The sequence below is a fragment of the Clarias gariepinus genome, chromosome 2, assembly GCF_024256425.1.
Source record: "Clarias gariepinus isolate MV-2021 ecotype Netherlands chromosome 2, CGAR_prim_01v2, whole genome shotgun sequence".
Taxonomy (NCBI): Eukaryota; Metazoa; Chordata; class Actinopteri; order Siluriformes; family Clariidae; genus Clarias; species Clarias gariepinus.
In genome coordinates, this window is record NC_071101.1 from 2,792,807 (window position 1) to 2,816,647 (window position 23,841).

Below are 23,841 nucleotides of genomic sequence, written 5' to 3' on the forward strand. Positions count from 1 at the left end.
TCCAGATCTGATTTCTATTTATAGTCAAAGGTCCTGAATGATCCATGATAACCTAATGAATTTTACATTTTTTTTTTCTGAATGCTTAAACCGTAACTGTGATTCTTATAGCACACATTTCTAAAACTATTACAGTTTTTGCTTGAACATGTTTTGCAAAACTTGGCTCATCATGTCAAAACTCTACAAGCAAATAAGACACAACACTGGGAAATAAACCATTCACATATGTCAAATTTAAACTTTTCACAACACCCAAAAAATGAAATACTAAATACTGTACATTACAGTCGTGTACTTCACAGTACTGTAAATTCAGTTAAAGCAACAATAAAACATAATACACTACTGTAAACACAGAAAAATACAATTGTGCATAAGTGGACTTATGGATCCTGCCGTCTGTTGGGGTCTGGCCACAGGATCTCATCAACATCACAAGCAATGTCTTCTCTTGCTAAGCATCGGGGAAAATACCAGTTCCGGACGATAGCAGCCCGATGAAAACTGACATTATCCCAGACAACAACAAACCTGGGCTGCTCTGGTCTGTCCTGTACAACTGCATCATGAAGTGCATTTAGAAATGTGATTATGTGTTGCGCATTATATGGACCCAGTTTGGAATGATGGTGCAGTAGCCCTCGGAGGCTTATGGCGGCACACAATGTAATATTTCCCCCGCGCTGCCCCGGGACATGCACAATCGCCCTTTGGCCAAGTATATTACGTCCCCATCGTCTACTTTTGCTAAGGTTAAATCCAGCCTCGTCAATGTAAATAAATTCATGAGGCTGAGCAGCTTCATCCATGTCCAAGATTCTCTGCAACAAAAAATACATACTGTATTGTGGATGGCATTACTCAAAACACACAACTACACTACTACACATACAGAACCACCCCACCCCACCACACAGGTACCTGTGTAGCTTTCCAAATATATCTATGTGGTACAGATCAAATGGTACATATTCAACTGTTACTGTACTGCACCCATTCTGTATTGTAAATGTAAAGGACTGTAACACTTACCTGTACATATTCATGTCGAAGTCCTTTGACCCTGACACTGTTTCTCTCAAATGGGACCCTGTACAGTTGCTTCATGGTCATGTTGTGCTTTACCAGGATGCGTCTGATAGTGGTAATGCTTACTCGTTTTATGTTGTTACATACCTGCCTATCTTCAAGTATTTGTTGCTGTAGCTGGTGGGGATGGATTGCATTGTTAGCTCTCACTAGGTTCACAATGGCAAGTTCCTGCTGTTGTGTGAACAGGCTCTGGCGTCCACCCCCAGTAAGTCTTCTAGCCATTCTGTAAAAAAATGCAACCACAAATTGTTATTGGTTTGCTTCTTTTTTACAGTACTTGTACGTGCATGTTATTCACAAGTTCTGACGCGTGTCTTTTTGTTACACAGTGTCACTGACGACTCCAGACATTTGTTGATTTCTAAAGTAAAGGTTCATCATTCTAAATATGTCCAAGATAACAAGGGAAACACATCCTGTTGGCTAGAGTTCGTCAGGGATTAAAAAACACTAACTGTCCTTTTTATTCTTTACCGCGCTCTGTAGAATCTCAGTGGTCCGCGCATAACCCTTCGCGGGCGAGCCTTCTCCTAAATGCGCATTCCCTGTGGCCTTTTCATGGGGGTGGGGCTAAAAAAACGCATCCTGATGGGGGAACTAACTTTGACACAGCACCGGATTGTTTGTATGAGGTAGCCTACGTGAGTGTATCACACAAGGTAGGGAGCAAAGTTCTTTAATGTTATCTGAAGAAAACAATGTTATTGTTTGTATGAAGTAGCCTACTTCATTGAGAATATGTGCTACCATTTTACATTGCTACTAGCATTTACTAACATTTGTATTTTTATGTATCTGAGCAATGTTCTTTCATAAAAAAATGTTTGTTTAATAAATACAGATCTTACAACCATACATAATCTGTATACATTTTATTTTTCTGCTAAAAAGACTTGAAAAGACTCAAAAGTCAAACCGTAGGACTTTGGACTTGACTTGAGACTTGTTGGCTTTGATTTGGGACTTGACTCGGGACTTGCCTGTCTTGACTCGGGACTTGACTCGGGACTTCAGGGCAATGAATTGAGACTTACTTGTGACTTGCCAAACAATGACTTTGTCCCACCTCTGCAAGTAGCAGAACATCTCAGATCTTTTGCAAAATGAAACACTGAATTTAAAACTGTACAATAATTTACCAAAAGCACACATGGTTCAGACAGTCGGATTCTGTTTGAACCAATTACACACTGCTGTGCTCAATCTTAAACACTTGTAACATTTCTACCTTTCTAATGATAAAGTCTTGGTTTGATTTTTTTTGCATTTATTTGAGATATTGATAAAGAACATGAATATATTGATCAAACACTACACACGAGACAAGTACTGCACCTTGATGAACATATTTATTTCTTTTCATGTATTCAAGTCAGTCAATACTGAACATTTGAACGAAACATTCCTACGTAACAAAACATTTTTCCAGTTTCCATATAGTATTACTAAACATACCTTTGTACTGTAAGCTTACAATAATACTGTAACAAATTACATATCCAGTTCAGTACAGAATAAAAATAAAAAATAAAAACCTAAACATCTCTCCGCCTAGCTGGATCTGGCCACAGGGCCTCGTCAACATCACAGGCTATATTTTCATTTGCAAGGCAACGTGGAAAGAATCTTTTGGAGTGACGAATCCACCCTTGTATGGATGCTGCTTCAATTTAATCACATGCTTCCTCTATAGCTTGAATGAGGGCCATCTGGACATAGGGCCGGAGATCATAAACCTTCCTGAAAAGAACTCTTCGATGGGGTTTAGGAAGGGGAAGTATGGTGGAAGGTAGTGAACTGTAAATTGTGGGTGTTGATGAAACCAGTTTTGGACCTGGGAGGAACGATGGAAAGCCACATTGTCCCAGACGACAATGTATTGCATCTGGTCCCTTTGGTTTGCTGCTGTGATAATATTGTGTAATCGGTCTAAAAATGTAAGAATAAGGTCAGTGTTGTAAGGACCCAAGTTGGCATGGCGCTGGAGGACCCCATTCTGTGTAATGGCAGCACAAAGGGGAATGTTACCCCCACATTGCCCTGGTACATTGACAATAGCCCTGTGGCCAAGGATGTTTCTTCTTCTTCTTCTTCTCACTGTTGTCAGGTTAAATCCAGCTTCATCAATGTATATAAACTCATGCGGGACTTCTTACGCATCCATTCGCAAAACTCTCTGAAATACAGCCAAATATCACATTGTGTTATCAATATACTGTAGGTATGCTATACAGTAAAATTACATGTACTGTAAAAAGGTTATGTGTGCAGTACCCAATACTACAGTCAGTGAACAAAACATACCGCCACATATTCATGCCGCAGGACTTTCACCCTGTCTGAATTTCTTTCAAATGGCACTTTATACAATTGTTTCATCACAACTTGATGTTTTTTTAGGATACGGCCTATTGTTGACAGAGAGACCTGTAGGACATTATTGAAAATTTGGTTATCATTGACAATATAGGCTTGATTTCTCGAAGTCTGATTGCATTATTGGCCAAAACACGGTTTATGATCTGTCTTTCTTGCTCCTGTGTGAATATAGGGCGCCTCTCTCCGTGGTGTTCTCCACGTTCAATCCTATGTCGGGCAAACAAAATACATGTAGCTTACTGTAAAATGAAACGGTTAAATAATACCAAAACGGTTGATATAGCACATGCAGTAAGCTGTGGATTTTCTGTTGACAGAAGATAAGTTTCTCACCTGTGCTCTTGACGAAATGTCAGAACTAATTGATGCACTGTGTTCCTGCTTAGGTTAGGCTGTACTCTCAGTCCAGCCTCCCTTAGTGTAAGTCTGTGGTTAATTACATGGTCCACAATTGTAGCACGAATTTGGTTACAGAGATTTGGTTGTCTTCTTCCTTGTGCATGTCCTACCCCTCCTCTGGGTCTTCCTCTCCCTCTTCCTCTTCCCCTACCTTGGCCTCTTCCGCCACCTTGTTCTCTCTGGATTCCCCCTCTCATCCGTACTCTTCCTCTTCTTCCGACACTGTCCATTTTTGTTAAAGACAGGTGAACTTGCCTGTTGCCTTTTTATAGTGCTTAAACACCTGATTGGTGTGTCTACAATTAAGCAAACAAGTGTTTGCACTTTGTGTGTGTGTGTGTGTGTGTGTGATGTCACTTCCTCTTGCTGGTTTAAAACATCGCCCCCAGTCTCTCTGACTTCAGTGTCCTAAAGACAGTAGATGATGTGTGTTCTCTCTGTAATCTGTCTCCTGCTCTGTGTCTCTGTACACACGGCTCACAGCGGTGAGTAAACCACTACACACTCTATACACAGCTCTTATACACACCACACATTACCACTGGGGTTCATTCATTCTCTAGACCAGCAGCTCTCACAGTAGTGCAGCTTTATATTAATGTACTCGCTCTAGTGCTTTATCGTTTCCATAGTAACAGATCAATTACAGGGACGTGTACAGTGGAGACTCCACAGATATAGAGTGTTGTTATAGAGTGAGTAGTTTTTCTGTCTCCTGCTCTGTGTATCTGTACACACGTCTCACAGCGGTGAGTAAACCACTATACACTCTATACACAGCTCTTATACACACCACACATTACCACTGGGGTTCATTCATTCTCTGAATGATGTTTTACAGACTGATCACATTTTAATGTAGTTTTTATTTTTGTCTTTACAGTCCTGTACTATATAACTGGAACAGAGGGGAGAGATGTTTCGCTTTACTGTAGAAATGATGGTAGTGTGATTTGGAGTAAAGGAGTTCCTGAAGGGAGACGGGCCATCCTCACTGTTAAACCTGGAGGAGACACCATTAAACACCACACTGATCCAGATCACAGATACAGTGTGTTAGATGATTTATCACTCATGATAAAGGATCTGTCTCTCTCAGACTCTGGGATTTACTACTGTTACACTGATACAGTCTACAACCTGACTGTCACTCCATTACAAGGTGAGTGTAATTACATAAATATTGGAAATTGGAAAAGTTGCTGCTTAAGTTTTTATAATAGCAATTTGCATATACTTCAGAATGTTATGAAGAGTGATCAGATGAATTGCAACGTCCTTCTTTGTCATGAATATTAACTTAATCCCAAAAAAACCTTTCCACTGCATTTCATTGATGTCATTAAAGGACCTGCTGAGATCATTTCAGTAATCGTCTTGTTAACTCAGGTGAGAATGTTGACGAGCACAAGGCTGGAGATCATTATGTCAGACTGATTGGGTTAGAATGGCAGACTTGACATGTTAAAAGGAGGGTGATGCTTGAAATCATTGTTCTTCCATTGTTAACCATGGTGACCTGCAAAGAAACGCGTGCAGCCATCATTGCATTGCATAAAAATGGCTTCACAGGCAAGGATATTGTGGCTACTAAGATTGCACCTAAATCAACAATTTATAGGATCATCAAAAACTTCAAGGAAAGAGGTTTAATTCTTGTTAAGAAGGCTTCAGGGCGTCCAAGAAAGTCCAGCAAGCGCCAGGATCGTCTCCTAAAGAGGATTCAGCTGCGGAATCGGAGTGCCACCAGTGCAGAGCTTGCTCAGGAATGGCAGCAGGCAGGTGTGAGCGCATCTGCACGCACAGCGAGGCAAAGACTTTTGGGAGTTGGCCTGGTGTCAAGAAGGGCAACAAAGAAGCCACTTCTCTCCAAAAATAACATCAGGGTCAGATTGATCTTCTGCAGAAAGTATGGTGAATGGACTGCTGAGGACTGGGGCAAAGTCATATTCTCCGATGAATAGTTGAAAAATATAAAAAGTCATATCCCTCTTTCCGATTGTTTGGGGCATCTGGAAAAAGGCTTGTCCGGAGAGGAAAAGGTGAGCACTACCATTAGTCCTGTGTCATGCCAACAGTAAAGCATCCTGAGACCATTCATGTATGGGGTTGCTTCTTACCCAAGGGAGTGGGCTCATTCACAATTTTGCCCAAAAACACAGCCATGAATAAAGTATGGTACCAAAACACCCTCCAATAGCAACTTCTTCCAACAATCCAACAACAGTTTGATGAAGAACAATGCATTTTCCAGCACGATAGAGCACCGTGCCATAAGGCAAAAGTGATAACTAAGTGGCTCAGGGACCAAAACGTTGATTTCTTTTTTTATTCCATGGCCTGGAAACTCCCCAGATCTTAATCCCATTGAGAACTTGTGGTCAATCCTCAAGAGGCGGGTAGACAAACAAAAACCCACTAATTCTGACAAACTCCAAGAAGTGATTATGAAAGAATGGGTTGCTGTCAGTCAGGATTTGGCCCAGAAGTTGATTGAGAGCATGTTCAGTCGAATTGCAGAGATCCTGAAAAAGAAGGGCCAACACTGCAAATACTGACTCTTTGCATAAATGTCATGTAATTGTCGATGAAATCCTTTGAAACGTATGAAGTGCTTGTAATTATATTTCAGTACATCACAGAAACAACTGAAACAAAGATCTAAAAGCAGTTTAGCAGCAAACTTTGTAAAAACTTATATTTGTGTCATTCTCAAAATTTGTGGCCACGACTGTACAGTAGTGTGTTGAGGAGTGTGAACATGCAGTGTGTGCAGGAGTGTAGTGTTGGTTATTTGTGTTGTTTTATTTTCTGAACAAAACCCTAAACCAGGTGTGCATCAGGAGGAAAGAACGGAGGAAGTGTGTGTTTTTATGAAAATACAGTACTTAAAGAAATATGATGGTGCGTGAGGACGGGAGTGTCCTCAGTGATCCTTAAGAGGCTGACAAACTTCATTTAAATTAAATTGTAATTATTTGAGTAAATTATTTCGAGTGGTGATGAGTTCACATAGTACTTAAAACAAGTATATCTTGCACCTCGACCTTCTCACCAACTAACTTTAATAAACAAACTTGGTTAATGTAACATAATTCAGTCATGTGTACATGATGTACACATTTAAATTAAACAAGTTTCTTATTCAAAGTTAAATAACTAGCATCATCAGGCTAAAATAGAATTACTTTTGTTTGTTTTCAGATTTTGTCTTTGTTTCCTGTAGCATTTACATGTTACTCGCTTTAGTCTATAAACTTGATAACAGATGTAAGTACAATGAGCAAGTCACCAACAAATAACAGCCTTTAAAGTCAGCGTCCTCACAAGCAGTAAACCAGATCCAGACTCTATAGGTCAGTACCAGAGCATCATTACATGTGTAGTCACATAGGAATCATGTCAGTGTTTACACATAGTTGTTATAAGGACTAGAGGTTTCTTTATTAAAGAAACATTGCAGTCTGTAGCTGTTTATAATATTAATGACATCATCAAGTGGACATGCAGCATAGCGTCAGGTCATCTGTAGAAGGTACTGTATTTCAAAGTCAAAACTCACAAGGAGGTCTTTAAGTCTTCGAGGTATTAGTAATTATTCCGTGGAGATGTCCTGAATGTAAGAAGTGTCTTCATTATGAGGTCTTTAGGAAAGTAACCCTGTAGGCATCTGGAGTGTTACATATTTAGGCCTTTAATGAGTCCTGAAGATGTCCCCAACAGGTCCTTTAATGTGGACGGTCTTGATAACATCCTGTAGTCTGACCTGCGTCCAGTTTAAAAATCATAAATTGAATGTGGCTGTTTGTGCTCAGGCTCCCACTGCTATTGTATTATTAATCTAATCAAAGCTGAAGGTTTGAGATGTGTGAGACTGTATACACTTCTGTTTAACATAACCACTGAGTAACATTTCACTATTGCAGAGCTCAACACATTTACACTTAACTACATTTTTCTCACGTCCACTTTGACCACAAGTTTTTATAGAATTCAAATTTATACACCCTGACCTTATTGTTCAGAAGTGAGTAGTTTTTCTGTCTCCTGCTCTGTGTCTCTGTACACACGGCTCACAGTGGTGAGTAAACCACTATACACTTTATACACAGCTCCTATACACACCACACATTACCACTGGGGTTCATTCCTTCTCTAAATGATGTTTTACAGACTCATCACATTTTAATTTAGTTTTTATTTTTGTCTTTACAGTCCTGTACTATAAGACTGGAACAGAGGGGAGAGATGTTTCTCTTTACTGTAGAAATGATGGTAGTGTGACTTGGACTAAAGGATTTCCTGAAGGGAGACGGACCATCCTCACTGTTAAACCTGGAGGAGACACCATTAAACACAACCCTGATCCAGATCACAGATACAGTGTGTTAGATGATTTATCACTCTATATAAGGGATCTGTCTCTCTCAGACTCAGGGATTTACTACTGTAACTCTGATACTGTCTACAATCTGACTGTCACTCCATTACAAGGTGAGTGTAACGTCTATAACTGTGTGTGTGTGTGTATGTGTGTGTGTAGCGTAGTGTGTACAGTAAGGTGTGTTCATGCAGGAAGTGTGTAGTGTAGTGTTAGGTATTTGTGCCGTGTTATCAATCATCATTCAGAACAAACATTGTGTTTTAAACAGAGAGGAATATGTGAATATAATTACGTGAAATAGTTGTGTATGATCAGGAGCCAGGGGATGAAAACAATGCAGTGGTGGTGGCTGATGGGAAATGTAGTCTGAGCCGGCCATGTTGTAAAGCTAAACCCAATGGTAAATTATTGCATATTGCCATGAACCAGGAAGTATAAAAAGGGTAAACAAACCACTACACTCCGCTCAGTCATTTGAGTTCGCCCATGTCGTCTCGGACCGTTTCACCGAACCGTGAGTACTCACCCTCTTGGGTTTACTTCCAGATTGAGTGTATGTTTATAGGACGCGGGTTAGATTTGTGTCTCTCCCTTGCTCCCCATTTGTGAGAGTCCTTAGATCAAATCGCGTGATTATCCTGCCTATTCGTGTCACTCCGCATTTGGGTTTACCATTCACGCTACAAAGGGCTAACCGCTAAAGCTACGTCTTCTGGTCTCCTCGGGTTAGTTCCTGACAGAATGACTGAGCCTTCCGCGGTGAACCCAGCGGATCACGCGCGTCTTTGCAATGTGGTGGATCGGCACGCCGAGCAAATTGACAAGCTAACCGGAGATCTTGCTACTCTGCGCCGGAGCGTCCAAGACGTCGCGGCCTTACGCCGCAAGGTGGCGCAGCTTTGGCGGGAAAACGCGGATCTCCGCGCGGCTGTTGCTAGCGCGGCAAGCCGGCCCCCCGCCGCGGCGCCGCATTAGCCCCCCCCCCCCTTCTGATGTCTTTCTCTCGCTTCCAGATAAATGGAACGGCACGGACGGGAAATGTAGTGTGTTTTTAATAGCGCTAGATCTGGTGTTTGAGTTCAATCCCACCAAGTACTCCACCGATCGGCTACGCATTGCTTTTCTCGTCTCGTTGCTAACTGGGCAGGCAGCTGATTCGGCCACGGCGGTACTGCGCTCCGACTCTGACACAGCGCACTCCTATAAGGAATTCTCACGCCAACTACAGCTCACTTTTGAACATCCTGCCGGCGAGGTGAAGACCGGTACCAAACTTTATCACTTACGGCAGGGAGGGTCGTCCGTGAGTCGCTACACGGCGGATTTCCGAACCCTCGCCGTCCAGACCACCTGGGGAGATGCCGCCCTCCGTACGACCTACTTCGAGGGACTGGCTTCTCGCATTAAGGACGAACTAGCCGGACAAGAATTGCCCGCGACCCTGGAGGGTCTCATCCAATTGGCCCTCCGGATAGACCAACGCATGCTCTCGCGCCCGAAGCCAGCCCCTCGGACCCTGCCGCCCTCCACGTCCTCGTCCACCTTCTTCACCCACGCCCCGGCTTTCGATGCCCGACCTACTTTCACTCCTTCAACCACTGGACCTGCTGGATCTCCACCTCCCGCCGTGGTTAACACAGGAGCCGAGGAACCCATGCAACTAGGACGCGCCTCCTTGACCGCTGAAGAACGGGAGCGACGATTTAAGGAGGGCCTCTGTCCCTACTGTGGGTCAGCGACGCACCACCGAGCTATCTGCCCAATTCGACCGGGAAACGCCCAGACCCGGTGAAGCAGGAGGACCACTCACCGGGTCATATCCAACTCTCCTCCACTTCGACCGATTCCTCCCGTCTCACGGTTCAAGTACACCTCCATTTTGGCCACAAACAAGTTAGGAGTACTGCGTTCATCGATTCCGGTGCCGCAGGCAACTTCATTGACTTCTCTTATGCCAAAAAATTGGGGGTAAAATTTGAGGCGTTATCCTAGCCGGTTCGGATTACCGCTGTTGATGGTCGACCCCTCTCCACCAGTCCCATCACCACCCAGACTCATCCCATCACCCTCATCATCGATAAACATCAGGAACAGATCAACTTTTATGTCACCTCCATCTCCTCTTCTCCAATCATTCTAGGTTTTCCGTGGCTCATCCAACATGACCCCCTTATCTCCTGGAGACAGAACCGGATTCTACAGTGGGGCGCGACCTGTACCGAACTGTGCCTACGGGCTGCGGCTGGGACGTGCTCTAGGGAGTCCGAGGCCCCCGATGTCGACATCAACGCCATCCCCACCGCCTATAGGGACCTGGCGGAGGTCTTCTGCAAGAGACGGGCTACTCATCTTCCTCCTCACAGACCGTACAACCTCGCAATAGACCTTCAACCGGGAACTGTCCCACCCCGCGGCCACCTCTACTCACTGTCATCCACAGAGATACAGGCGATGGAAGAATATGTGACCAACGCTCTCCGCCATGGTACCATCCGGCCGTCCTCCTCGCCTGCTGCTGCGGGGTTCTTCTTCGTAAAGAAGAAAGGAGGCGAACTTCGTCCATGTGTTGACTATCGGGGGCTCAATAACATCACCATCAAGAATCAACATCCGTTGCCTCTTAACAACTCAGCCCTGGACGTTCTTTCTGGTGCCACCATTTTCACAAAGTTGGACCTCAGGAGCGCCTACAACTTGGTGCGCATCAGAGAGGGCGATGAGTGGAAGATGGCTTTCATCACCCCTACTGGACACTATGAGAGTCTACACACTACACATCCAGCACGTCAGGGCGGTTTTAAAGAGATTACTTGCCCACCAGCTGTACTGTAAGTTGGAGAAGTGCGCTTTTCACGAGCCCTCCACCACGTTCCTGGGTTTCATCATCTGCCTTCAAGAAGCTCTGCTCCCTTTTTACCACTGCTCCTATCCTCCTCCACCCGGACGCCAGTAAACCATTCGTTGTAGAGGTGGATGCTTCAGATGTGGGCGCTGGAGCTGTTCTCTCTCAACGAGGTCCAGATCAGAAACTACACCCCTGTAGTTTCTTCTCCAAAAAATTTGATTCCACTCAACAGCGATACGGGTAGGGGACCGCGAGCTGTTGGCCAAAAAGTGGGCTTTGGAGGAATGGCGTCACTGGCTCCAGGGCGCCAGGGACCCATTCATCATCTGGACAGACCATCAAAATCTAATCACCATCCGAAATCTCAAGCAATTAAACCCTAGACAGGCGCGGTGGGCATTATTTTTTGAACACTACAACTTCCATCTCTCTTACCGCCCGGGGTCTAAGAATACCAAAGCAGATGCTCTTTCTCGCCAACATGAAACTGACAGCCCCCGGGCAGACCCCGCGCCTGTTCTGCCACCATCAAGGATCATCGCACCACTACAATTGGATCTGGAAACGAGGGTTTGCCAGGCACAGACCACAGAGACCGAACCGGCAGGTGTGCCGCCTGGACGGCTCTATGTGCCCGCCAACATAAGATCGGAAGTACTCCAGTGGGGTCACTCCTCCCCCATCTCGGGACACCCGGGCATACGACGCACATTGCAGTTCCTCCAACGAGACTTCTGGTGGCCATCCACAGTGCGCCAGGGCAAAGGACACCAACCCACCTATCTGGCGAACTCCAACCTCTCCCCGTCCCTCGCCGACCCTGGACGCACATCGCCGTCGACTTTATCACGGGCCTGTCGGCTTCCGAAGGAAAAGACACCATCATGACCATCATTGATCGGTTCTCTAAGGCTGTGCACCTGGTGGCCCTCGCCGGACTCCCATCAGCCAAAAGGACAGCGGAACTGATATTAGAGCACGTAGTCCGCCTGCATGGGTTCCTAAAGGACATCGTCTCAGACAGAGGCCCCCAGTTCACTGCCAGGTTCTGGAAGGCTTTCTGCCGTCTGATCGACTCCACCTGCAGTCTATTTTCTGGATACCATCCTCAGACTAACGGTCAGACGGAGCGGGCCAACCAACAACTGGAGCGCTATCTGAGATGCTTCGTAGCAGATCGTCAGCGCTCCTGGGCTCGCTACCTCATCTGGGCAGAGCTTTCACACAATCTCCACGTCTCATCAGCCACAAAACTTAGCCCCTTTGAGGTATGCTACGGTTTCCAACCTTCAGTGTTCAACCACCAAGAACCGGAGGTCGACGTACCGTCAGCCCAACAGTTGGTCCGCAGGTGTCGGCGGTTGTGGAACATCACCAATCGAGCCATCCACCAAGCCAACACCCGCTACACCACCCAACATCGCCGCCGACACCCTCCGGGATGATTGTACCACGTAGGTGACAAAGTATGGCTCTCCACAAGAAACCTCCGCCTTCACACTGAATCCAAGAAACTATCACCCAGATTCATCGGTCCCTACCGCATCTCTCTTCGGATAAACCCAGTCACCTACCGGCTCCAGCTGCCTGCGGCGCTCCGAATCCACCCAGTATTCCACATCTCCCAACTCAAACCTTTCATCACATCACCCATGACTCCACCCACCCCCCCAGCTCCTCCTCCCCGGATCATTGACGGTGGTCCCGCCTACACCGTACGCCGGATCCTCGACTCGCGCCCTCGGGATAGAGGAATCTAGTACCTGGTCGATTGGGAAGGTTACGGCCCCGAGGAACGGTCGTGGTTTCCGGCTCGGTTTATCCTTGATCCTGAACTTATACGGGACTACCGTCGTCGGGTATCCTCCACCTCAGGACCGTCTGGAGCCGGTCCTGGACAGGGGGGTACTGTCATGCACACTCAGTCCGCGACCGGCACTAGGACCCGGAAGTAATGCGGTCGCGAACCAGGAAGTATAAAAAGGGTAAACAACCACTACACTCCGCTCAGTCATTTGAGTTCGCCCATGTCGTCTCGGACTGTTTCACCGAACCGTGAGTACTCACCCTCTTGGGTTTACTTCCAGATTGAGTGTATGTTTATAGGACGCGGGTTAGATTTGTGTCTCTCCCTTGCTCCCCATTTGTGAGAGTCCTTAGATCAAATCGCGTGATTATCCTGCCTATTCGTGTCACTCCGCGTTTGGGTTTACCATTCACGCTACAAAGGGCTAACCGCTAAAGCTACGTCTTCTGGTCTCCTCGGGTTAGTTCCTGACACATATATTATGTCATTAAATGGTCCAGATGTAGTCTATAGCTACTGATTATGCTAATGGTATCAACCTCGTCTGCACAGCTTGTGTTTTTCTCTTCACAACCACCAAGTTGCCACTCTTGGGCCCTTGAGCAAGGCCCTTAACCCTCAACTGCTTAGATGTGTAATAATATAAAAAAAAAAAAAAAATGTTAGTCGCTCTGGATAAGAGCGTCTGCCAAATGCCTAAGTGTATTAGAAAATTTCACATGTTGAACACCATATCACTGGATTCATCTAGATTTGAAAAAAATGCATACCTCTTCAGCAGGTCTTCTTTAAAGTCTTGCTGTGAGTCAGGTGTACAGTATTCTTTCGGCTTCTGTTGAAAAACATTTTTTTAAAAATTGTGGCTGTGACTGAAATTAGATTACATTATGTTGCTTTTGGTCAAATGCTCTAATTTTTTTAATAATGTTTTGCCCATCAGCTCTTTTGCCAAACAGATATCTTAGTGAAACAAGTGCAAATTCATTACTTTAGTAGAACTATTAGATATAAATTAAATGAGTGATGCGGTATGGACCGATGAATCTGGGTGATAACTTTTGTGATTCTGTGTGCAGATGGAGGTTTTTTGCTGAAAGCCATACCTTGTCACCTACTTTGTACAACCGTCCTGGAGGGTGTCAGCGGCGATGCTGGGTGATGTAGCTGGTGTTGGTGCGTTGGATGGCGATATTTGCTTGGTTCCATATCCGCCGACACCTACGGACCAACTGTTGGGCCGACGGTACGTCAACCTCCAGTTCTTGATGGTTAAACATCGGAGATTGGAAACTATAGCATACCTCAAATGGGCTTGGGTTCGTAGCAGAGGAGAGGTGGAGATTGTGGGATAGCTCTGCCCATGTGAGGTAGTGGGCCCAGGAGCGCTGACTATCAGACACAAAACACCTCAGGTAGCGCTCCAGCTGTTGGTTGGTCCGTTCCGTCTGACCGTTAGTCTGGGAACGGTAACCAGATAACAGACTACTGGTGGAATCGATCAGACGGCAGAAGGCCTTCCAGAACCGGGCGGTGAACAGGGGCCCCCTGTCCAAGACGATGTCTTTGGGGAACCCATGCAGGCGGACTACACGTTCCAGTATCAGCTCGGCGGTGTCCTTGGCTGATGGGAGTCCGCCAGGTGTACTGCTTTGGAGAACTGGTCAACTATAGTGAGGATGGTATTTTTCCCTTCGGAAACCAGCAGGCCCGTGATGAAGTCCAGGGCAATGTGCGTCCAGGGCTGTCGAGGAATGGGAAGTGGTTGCAGCTCTCCGGGGGTGGGTCGGTTTGGGTCCTTGGCCCTGGCGCACACCGGGCACACCTGAACGAACTCCTTGATGTCCTTTTTCATGGAAGGCCACCAGAACGCCCGTTTCACGAATAGATAGGTCCTTCGGTTCCCGGGGTGTCCGGTGACGGGTGAAGAATGCCCCCACTGTAGGACCTCTGATCTTAAGGTTTGAGCCACGTAGAGTCATCCAGGCGACGCACCTGCCGGTTCGGTCTCCGCAGCCTGAGCCTGGCGTACCCTCGTTTCTAAGTCCCATTGGAGATGGTATGATAGGCACGGGGTCCGCCCGGGGGATGTCTTTTTCCTGTTGTCGTGAGCGGGCGTCGGCCTTGGTGTTTTTGGACCCCGGGCGGTATAACAGATGGAAGTCGAACTGTTCAAAAAATAGTGCCCATCGTGTCTCCCGTGGGTTGAGTTGTTTGAGATTTCTGATGGTGATGAGATTCTGGTGATCCGTCCAGACAATGAATGTCTCACTGGCGCCCTGGAGCCAGTGACGCCATTCCTCCAAGGCCCACTTTATGCCCAACAGCTCGCGGTCCCCTACCCCGTATCGCTACTGAGTGGGGTTAAATTTCTTGGAGAAGAAGCCACAAGGGTGTAGCTTCTGTTCTGGGCCTCGCTGGGAGAGAACAGCGCCGGCGCCCACTTCTGACGCGTCCACCTCCACAACGAACGGTTGGTTGACATCTGGGTGAAGAAGAATATGGGGCCGTGGTGAAACGCTGGCAAAGTTCTTTGAATGCAGATATGGCGGCGGGAGTGAGGTGGAAGGGATGGGGTGAAGGCCTGGTCAGACTGGTCATTGGTGCTGCAACTGTACTGTAGCCCCGGATAAAGCGACGGTTGAAGTTCGCAAACCCGAGGAACCGTTGAAGCTGTTTGGCCCCTACCCAAGACTCTCAATGACAAACAGCTTCTAGTTTTTGCGGGTCCATGGCCACACCCTAGGGCGAGATAACAAAACCCAGGAACGTGGTGGAGTGCTGGTGAAAAGCACATTTTTCCAACTTGCAGTACAGTTGGTGAGCGAGCAATCTCTTGAGAACAGCCTGGACTGATGAAGGCCGTCTTCCAATCATCGCCCTCTCTGATATGCACCAAGTTGTAGGCGCCCTGGAGGTCCAACTTCGTGAACACGGTGGCACCAGAGAGGGCGTCTACATTTACATTTACATTTAGGCATTTGGCAGACGCTCTTATCCAGAGCGACTTACATTTTTATCTCATTACACATCTGAGCAGTTGAGGGTTAAGGGCCGCGCTCAAGGGCCCAACAGTGGCAACTTGGTGGTTGTGGGGTTTGAACCTAGGGCTGAGTTGGTAAGCGGCAATGGGTGACGGTTCTTAATGGTGATCTTATTTAGCCCCCGATAGTCGACACATGGGCGAAGCTTGCCCCCTCTCTTCTTCTTCACGAAGAAGAACCCCGCGGCTGCCATACTCCTCAATTGCCTGCGTCTCAGTGGCCGACAGCGAGTAAAGATGGCCGCGGGGAGGGACGGAACCCGGCTGAAGCTCTATCGCCCGGTCATAAGGGTGATGGGGTGGCAGACGAGTGGCTTTTCTTTTACAAAAGGCTCCAGCCAGGTCACAATAGGCGGGAGGGATGGCGTTGATGTCGACATCGAGGGCCTCGGACTCCGTGGAACACGTCCCAGCCTGAGCCAGTAGGCAAAGTTCAGAGCAGGTCAGCCCCCACTGGATGATTCGATTCCGAGTCCATGAAATAAGCGAGTCATGCTGCAACAGCCAGGGATAGCCGAGGATGATGGGCGGTGATGCGATGGATGTGAGGTGAAGTTGAATTTGTTCCTGGTGCTGGTCTATGGCAAGCGTGATGGGTTGGGTCTGATGGGTGATAAAGATGGATGATAGGGGCCGACTGTCGACCGAAGTGATCTTTACTGGTTGGGATAACGCCTCAATCTTCACCTCCAATTCTTTGGCATAGGTAGAGTCAATGAAGTTACCAGCGGCACCGGAGTCGATGAACGCGGTACTTTGAACCCGTTTGTGGACGATTTGGAGGTTAACCTGAACCGTTAAACGTGAGATGGTGGCGTTGGTCGTGGTGTGCCAACCCACAGTAGGCACACAAACCCCCTCGATACCGTCATTCGCGTTCAGCCACGGTCAGGGAGACGCGTCCTAATTGCATGGGTTCCCCAGCTCCGGTGTCAACCACGGCAGGAGGTGGAGATCCGACAGGTCTGGTAGGTGGTCGTGGTGAGGCGTAGGAGAAGGTGGGTGATCTGGTCTAATTCCACCAGGTACTCCATCGATTGGCTACGCATCGCGCTTCTGGTTTCGTTGCTATCCAGGCAGGCAGCTGAGTGGGCCACGGCAGTTCTACAAGCAGATACAGACACCGCCCTCTCGTACAACACTAAACTCTACCATCTGCGGCAGGGAAGATCGTCCGTGAGCCAGTACGCCGCTGAGTTTCGGACCCTCGCCGTGCAGACCAACTGGGGGGATGCCACCCTCCGGACATCCTTCTACAAGGGACTGGCTTCACAGATAAAAGACGAGCTCGCTGGGCGAGAGCTTCCCGCTACACTGGAGGGATTAATCCAGCTCTCCCTCTGTATTGACCAAGGCCTTCTCTCTCGTCGAAATTTAGTTGGTTTTTAGACTGAATCTTATTTTGGCAAATTACTTTCTGCACTTTTCCATTATGATCTGTCTGCTTTAAAGTTACTTACCTGTATATCTTGCTCTCTGTGTGTACGGGTCATCCTTTGGTTACGCTCTTGTAGACTTTTCTACAGTTCAGACAGTTCTACACTTGAGTAAGGTTAGAAAAGTGGTATAATAATATAAAATAAGATAAAATTAGTAAATATTATTAGTATCATGTTAGTTTAGGTAATAATATTACTATTAGAGTTGTTTAAAAAGTTTGTCTCTGCCTCTTGCCTGTGTATCCCTTAACCTCCCTAAACTGAGTGTCTGCACGGCCTGTGTTTTTCTCTGGGTATTAGACATTAGGCTTGCTTGCAGTGCTAATTTACTGATATATAATTGAAATTCCATAAAAATGTCCACAATCCGCTGAAAAAATATATATTCAGATCACTTTGAGTTCATGTTGCGTTAATCAGTCTAACAGAGTACAGTCTTATATTACATATTATATAACCCAGTGTCGGATTTTTATAATAAGATATATAATAAGACTATAATTAAGCTGCATAGTGTCAGAGTGAAACAGACCCTAATATCACTATTAATTCGTTCCTGATATTAAAAGTAAACTCACTATCTGTTTTATTTTCCAGATTACTCCTTCGAAAAACTCTCCACTCCTGCATCCGCTGTAAAGAGCACAAGTAAGAGACGACCCGAAAGCTGTTTTTTTTCCCAGGATATGCCCCCTCTTTAGCTAAAGCCTACTGTGCCTAAAACCAATAAAATAAATATCACCAAACTCTGTATTGTGTCATAATTATCAGGAACGTGCAGGCACAGTGTAAGTGTAGACAAGCCTGTGTGTTCGTTTTGGTCAGTAGTGACTTTTGCTTCTTACATTTACATTAAGGCATTTGGCAGACACTCTTATCTAGAGCGACTTACACCAGGGATTTGATGTTGCTAGATACAGGAAGCCCGTGAAGGGAGAATTGGTTAATAAAGAGAAAATTTGGATTAAATTTTGGATAATTGGAGACCTCTATTTTCTGTATTTTCCTAATTTTCCTTTTTTACTTTTACTGTATTTCTCTGTCTGCAGGTAAACAACAGATCCAAACAGAAGATGTTTACTGTCTGGCTCCATGACCACACACACACACACACACACACACACACACACACACACACACACAATTTGTGTTTTCTAGTACATATGTGTATTCTTTTTATAATAAATTATTATTAAATAATATTAATGTGATAGAGCATTGGTGGGTCAGTGGTAAGTTTACAACCAGCCATGTGAAAGATCTTCGAAGGGTTGAAGGGTTCGATTTCCAGCCAATACCTCAACTATACTCCATGCAGGGCGTCCTTACTGCTGTTCTCCAGCCTGTTCTTAATAAGAGATCTGTATCAGGAGGAGTACACAGTGTAAAACCTTTACCTTAACATGAGCAGCCAACAACATTGATGTATTTGTTACATTAAACATTCAGTACTGTATGTATTATACTGCAGTGTGTAATGTGTATCTGCACTGTACTGCACTGTTCCATTGAAGTTGATTCATAGTGTATATTTTCATATTAATTCGATGTGATACTTAGTTTTATGTACATGTATAAAGTAAAGGTTGTCATAGATACTGTGTGTTTAATCTGCAATAATTTTAAACTCTGTGCTAAAGTTTGTTGTACTTGAAATTCAAAGTTTAAAGTAAATCCAAACTCTGTAACATTTTTGTAATTTAATGTAGTTTTGAAGATTAGTTCTCCAGGCTTCCTGATGGACTCTTTTGGCTCTTATATTTGGTAAGTTTTGGTTTCTCATTTTCAGTCTAGTCCCTGTCCTCGAGTGGTTTCAGAGGAGTGTTTTTTGTTTTACCACACAGTGACTGATGCATCATTCAGCAGACGGTCACAGTAAAACATTTGGTTTTATTTCTTTCATTTAATCTACATGAATGAATTAACTGGAAGTTGTACAGTATGTGATATATATGGTCCAATACAGTGAAGAGTGAAGTAACAACACAGAAGGAGTAACACCTTAGGGCCAGAATCAGCACTATACCTTCACCTAAAGGACAAAACACACACGTTTGAGAATGATGGTTCGAGAGAGAGGTGAAAGAAGCCAGCTAGGTACAGGTGGAAAATCCTTCTCTCAACAGAGGTGGAGCTCTTCAATACAACCTGTCTCCTCCATCCTGAGGAAGGTCAAGACCTCTTCACACGACCACCAGGAGAGACAGACTTAATGCTTACTCTCTCTGTTCGTTAAACCCTAAAGACTCTCCCTAATATCTCTCCCTTTTGTCTTCTTAACAGCTCAGAAATTTTCACAGTTCTGTATGTAAACACCTTTGAGAATCATTTTTTATTTAAAAATTAAACCAAATAGTAATCTCAGGGTACAGTCTAATTATGCCAAAATGTAATAATTATGTTATTATACTAGAATAGGATTTTATTTTTAAAGATCTTTTGAAATCATTATTCAGGGAAGTTAACACTCTTTGTGTCAAGCTGATAAATAAACAGCCGTGTTTGTGAGGAAGTTTACATACCTGACTATTTTTTTAATCAAGATTTGAGATTGGGAGATAAATTTATAGCTAAGTGCTTTTTGGAAAATTTATTTAATCACCTCCCTGGAGAAGATTTCCCCACAATGATCATGATTTGAAATTATTTTGGATGAAGAAAAATGAGAAATTGATAAGACAATAATAATATAAATGATATATAAAATCAGCTGTTTATGGCTCAATTTTTTTTTCTTGAATTCAGTGAATTGAAAATGCTGGTGTCCTGAATACAGGGCGAGCAGTTTACCACTCGGAGGCCTTAACTTTATTACATTTACATGTGAATTAACACTATATAGAAATGTAAACCAACATGTATATAAAGTTTCTTAAAGTTTTCATTTAAAACTTAATAATTAAAATTAACTTATTAATTATAAGAATATTTTTTCATAACACTTTTTTCATACTCTACATGATGTGTATCTTGATAATATCATCATTCAGAATAAATTGTGTTTTAAACAGATAGAAATATTATTACATAAACAGCTGTGTATAATCAGGAGTCAGGTGATGTGAGTGAAGCAGTGGTGGTGGCTGATGGGAAATGGAGTCATAAGGCTAAACCTGGTTTTAATATATTTTATCAGTAAATCATTCAGCTATAGTCTGTAGCTATCAGTTACGCTAATCTTAATGTCCCAGTGTTCATGTGGACTTGCTTTAGGTCATCCGTATACGGTCTTTAAAACTCAGGGCTTTCAGTAAATCGGGGTCACAGGTACGACATAAGAGCAGATATAGACATTTCTTTAAACACAACACAAACACTGGGATTGGAACATAACACACCCTAACACACACAGACGCAAGACAGAGAGCCGTGCAGAACATGTGGTTAGAACCCTGGCTTAAATAACAATACTAACTGTAACCCGCTTGCTTCTCTTGTCTGTCTTGTGAATACTATTCAGAGACTCTCCTCGCCTTGCTCTTGAAAATAAAAAGAAATATGGATTTGATCAAGTGGTCTCTGAATGCAATTGACACGATCTTCTCGACGAGAAGTGTGGGTTCTGGGGAACCTACTTGTCCTGCTGGGACGTTTGCTGCTGGATACACGATGGACGGTTGGGAGAAGTGGCGCATTGTGTGCCTGGCCGCACTGTCTCTGGAGGACGTTGAAGATATCTACCTATTCGGAACTTTGATAACAGGGATTCTGCTGATTGGATTAGGTGGGATACTTGGATATCGAAAAATCTTAAAAGCAGTCAGTCTCAACCCCAAGAGACTGGCTGGCTGGGAAATAGTGGTGACGAGAGCTGTCAGTAATCAGACTGTGGTACTGGACCGCAAATTGGATAACATCTTGGTGAGACTAGCAGCTATGCAACGTGATTTGGACAAACCTGGAGACCAGTGATGGACATTAAATATCTGTGAAATTGGCAGATATTGACCGAAACCTGGAAAATATGATTTTCTTTTCGGCTGCCCCTTTTCTTTCCAGCTACTGCATTTCAAGGCCGTGGCTGGAGACATAACTAACTCCCCGAAGACCAAGATAACGAGACGCTCTGGAATCCTACTCCCCCCCCCTTCAAGGACACCTGGCGCAGACTATTACGGGATGTTACAGGCTTACAAACTGATACGCACGCACTCACGCACACACATAACAGCTACAGATAGACACTCTACCTTCCCCATATCCAACGCCTTCGTGTGCTTATTCCCTTCAGTGTGGGTAGGCGGAATCGGGACCAGCGCTCTCTAGCTGCAGGGACTGGAGCTGTTTGCCTACATTGGACATTTCCTATCCCCTGTACCCTAATCGTTGCAATGTTTATGTCTTGTGTTTACATGTTTTTATGTGCTTGTTGCTGAGGTATTTTTGTACCCCTGATCGCACACTGCCCTTTTCGAAGGACAGTCTGGGAGGGGATTTTTTACCCTCGTTATCCTAATGTATCTATTTCTTATCTTCTATGATGGCGCCGGTTAGGTGGCTGCCGTCGCGACTCTGTGGTCGCACAAAATCATTTCACTGCATATTGTACTCTGTATGATTGTGTATGTGACAAATAAAATTTGAATTTGAATTTGAATTTGAACACAACTGAACACACCAGTGAAACAGAACACCTTGGGTGAAAAAACACTCATGTCAACATGAAAGTCTAAAAAACACTGAAATTATTATTTAAAAAAAAAAAAAACATATGTTGGACGGTGATAAAATTATTATTATTCCTGAGAAAAAAAAAACAATGGACAAACATTGGTCGTAGGCTTAGTCCTTCACTACAGCTCCTCCACCTAAGGACACACGCTTCTCCAAACGATGGATGAGCTGGTCGAGACCGTCTCTGAGGAAGCCTTATTTTCAAATTCAAATTCAAATTTAAATTTTATTTGTCATGTACACACGTACGATATGCAGTGAAATTTTTGGCTCCTGATGAATTGTTCCACCTCTGTAATCCCTCTTGTTGTTGTTAAATGCCTGCCATAAAATGATGGAAGAGGAACATGTCACTGGGTGAGAGGTCTGGGTATAGGGGATGAGAAGTTTCACTGTTTTATGACCTGAATGGGGTGGCGCGTTGTTATAAAAGGTGAACACCCCTGACATGAACATTCCATGACACTTCGCCTTGGTTTAGACCTTCTAGCAGCATCGTGCAGAACTATACAACAGGGTTTTTATACAAGAAAAAATGTTCATGAATGTACTAATTTTTTCAGACATAATTTAGGCTAATATCTTTCATTTTTACAAACAATACATTTTATGACTGCCTAAAAAACAAGGACATACAGAAAAGGGTCCAGTGTGGCTGCAGCTGCATGCCACTAGGGGGCACACCTTGATAAAAACCCTTTAGGTCTTTTCCTCGAAAACATTCTTTTTTTTACTGATTCTACTGATTACTCTGTCAAGACGCCCTAAAGTCAACATTATTAAGAGATCTTTAGTAAACTAGTCCTGACGCTGCCGCCTCTGGTTTGTACCATCTGTACTGTACAAAATACTAAAATCAACAGCCGTTGTGTGAAAGCCTTATACACATAGGAAAAAGGTATTGATGTGCGACTCACTGCATGTCGTTATCCTAATCAGGCTTCTCCAATCATATCTGTTTAAAACCCCCATAATGGATTTGTGTAGTTATTATCTCATCATCATGACTGCAAAAAGAAAGTGAGACTGAAGAGCGGATGAGAGAGTGTTGTTTGCGGATGAGAAAAAAAAAATTAAAGAAATAATTAAAGTCAAATTCTGCCCTACTCTTAACTCTGAGGATAAAGTGTGAGTGGAGGCAGTTTGTGAAAGCATCAATGACTCCTGTACAGTATAAGGGCCCAGATGATCACTGTCTCTTCCACGCTGAATTTTTTAAACACTGTTGCCCGTTTGACATTATAAAACATAATAAATAAGTGTTTTTTTACCCTACTTTTATCAGGTACAAAATCACAGATTTACATTTGCATATTTGGCAGACGCTCTTATCCAGAGCGACTTACATTTTTTTTTTTTTATCTCATTACACATCTGAGCGGTTGAGGGTTAAGGGCCTTGCTCAAGGGCCCAACAGTGGCAACTTGGTGGTTGTGGGGTTTGAACCTGGGAGCTTCTGAACCGTAGTCCAATGCCTTATCCACTGAGCTACCCCTGGCCCATGACAGCCCTAGAAGTGGCTGACAAGCAACCTAGACACAGTCAGACTATGAGATGCACTGCTAAACTAGATTATCAAGACAGACAGGATATATAGAGAGACCTGACTTTACTGACATTAAACTCGACTGATAATTAACACGATTTCTATCCCTCACATCACTTGTGCCTTGCTCAAGGGCGGCAACTTGGCGATGCTGGGGTTCGAACCCCCGACCTTCCGATCAGTAACCCAGTAACCCACAGCCTTAACCGACTGAGCCACCACTGCCCTAAACC

The 23,841-nt window shown here is 44.6% G+C and overlaps 1 protein-coding gene across 1 annotated transcript in view; it reads left to right on the top strand.

Moving 5' to 3' along the window:
* Window positions 1-23,841, top strand: part of LOC128510845 (uncharacterized) — a 220,576-nt gene that overhangs the window by 51,642 nt on the left and 145,093 nt on the right. The gene's annotated exons all lie outside the window — the stretch shown is intronic.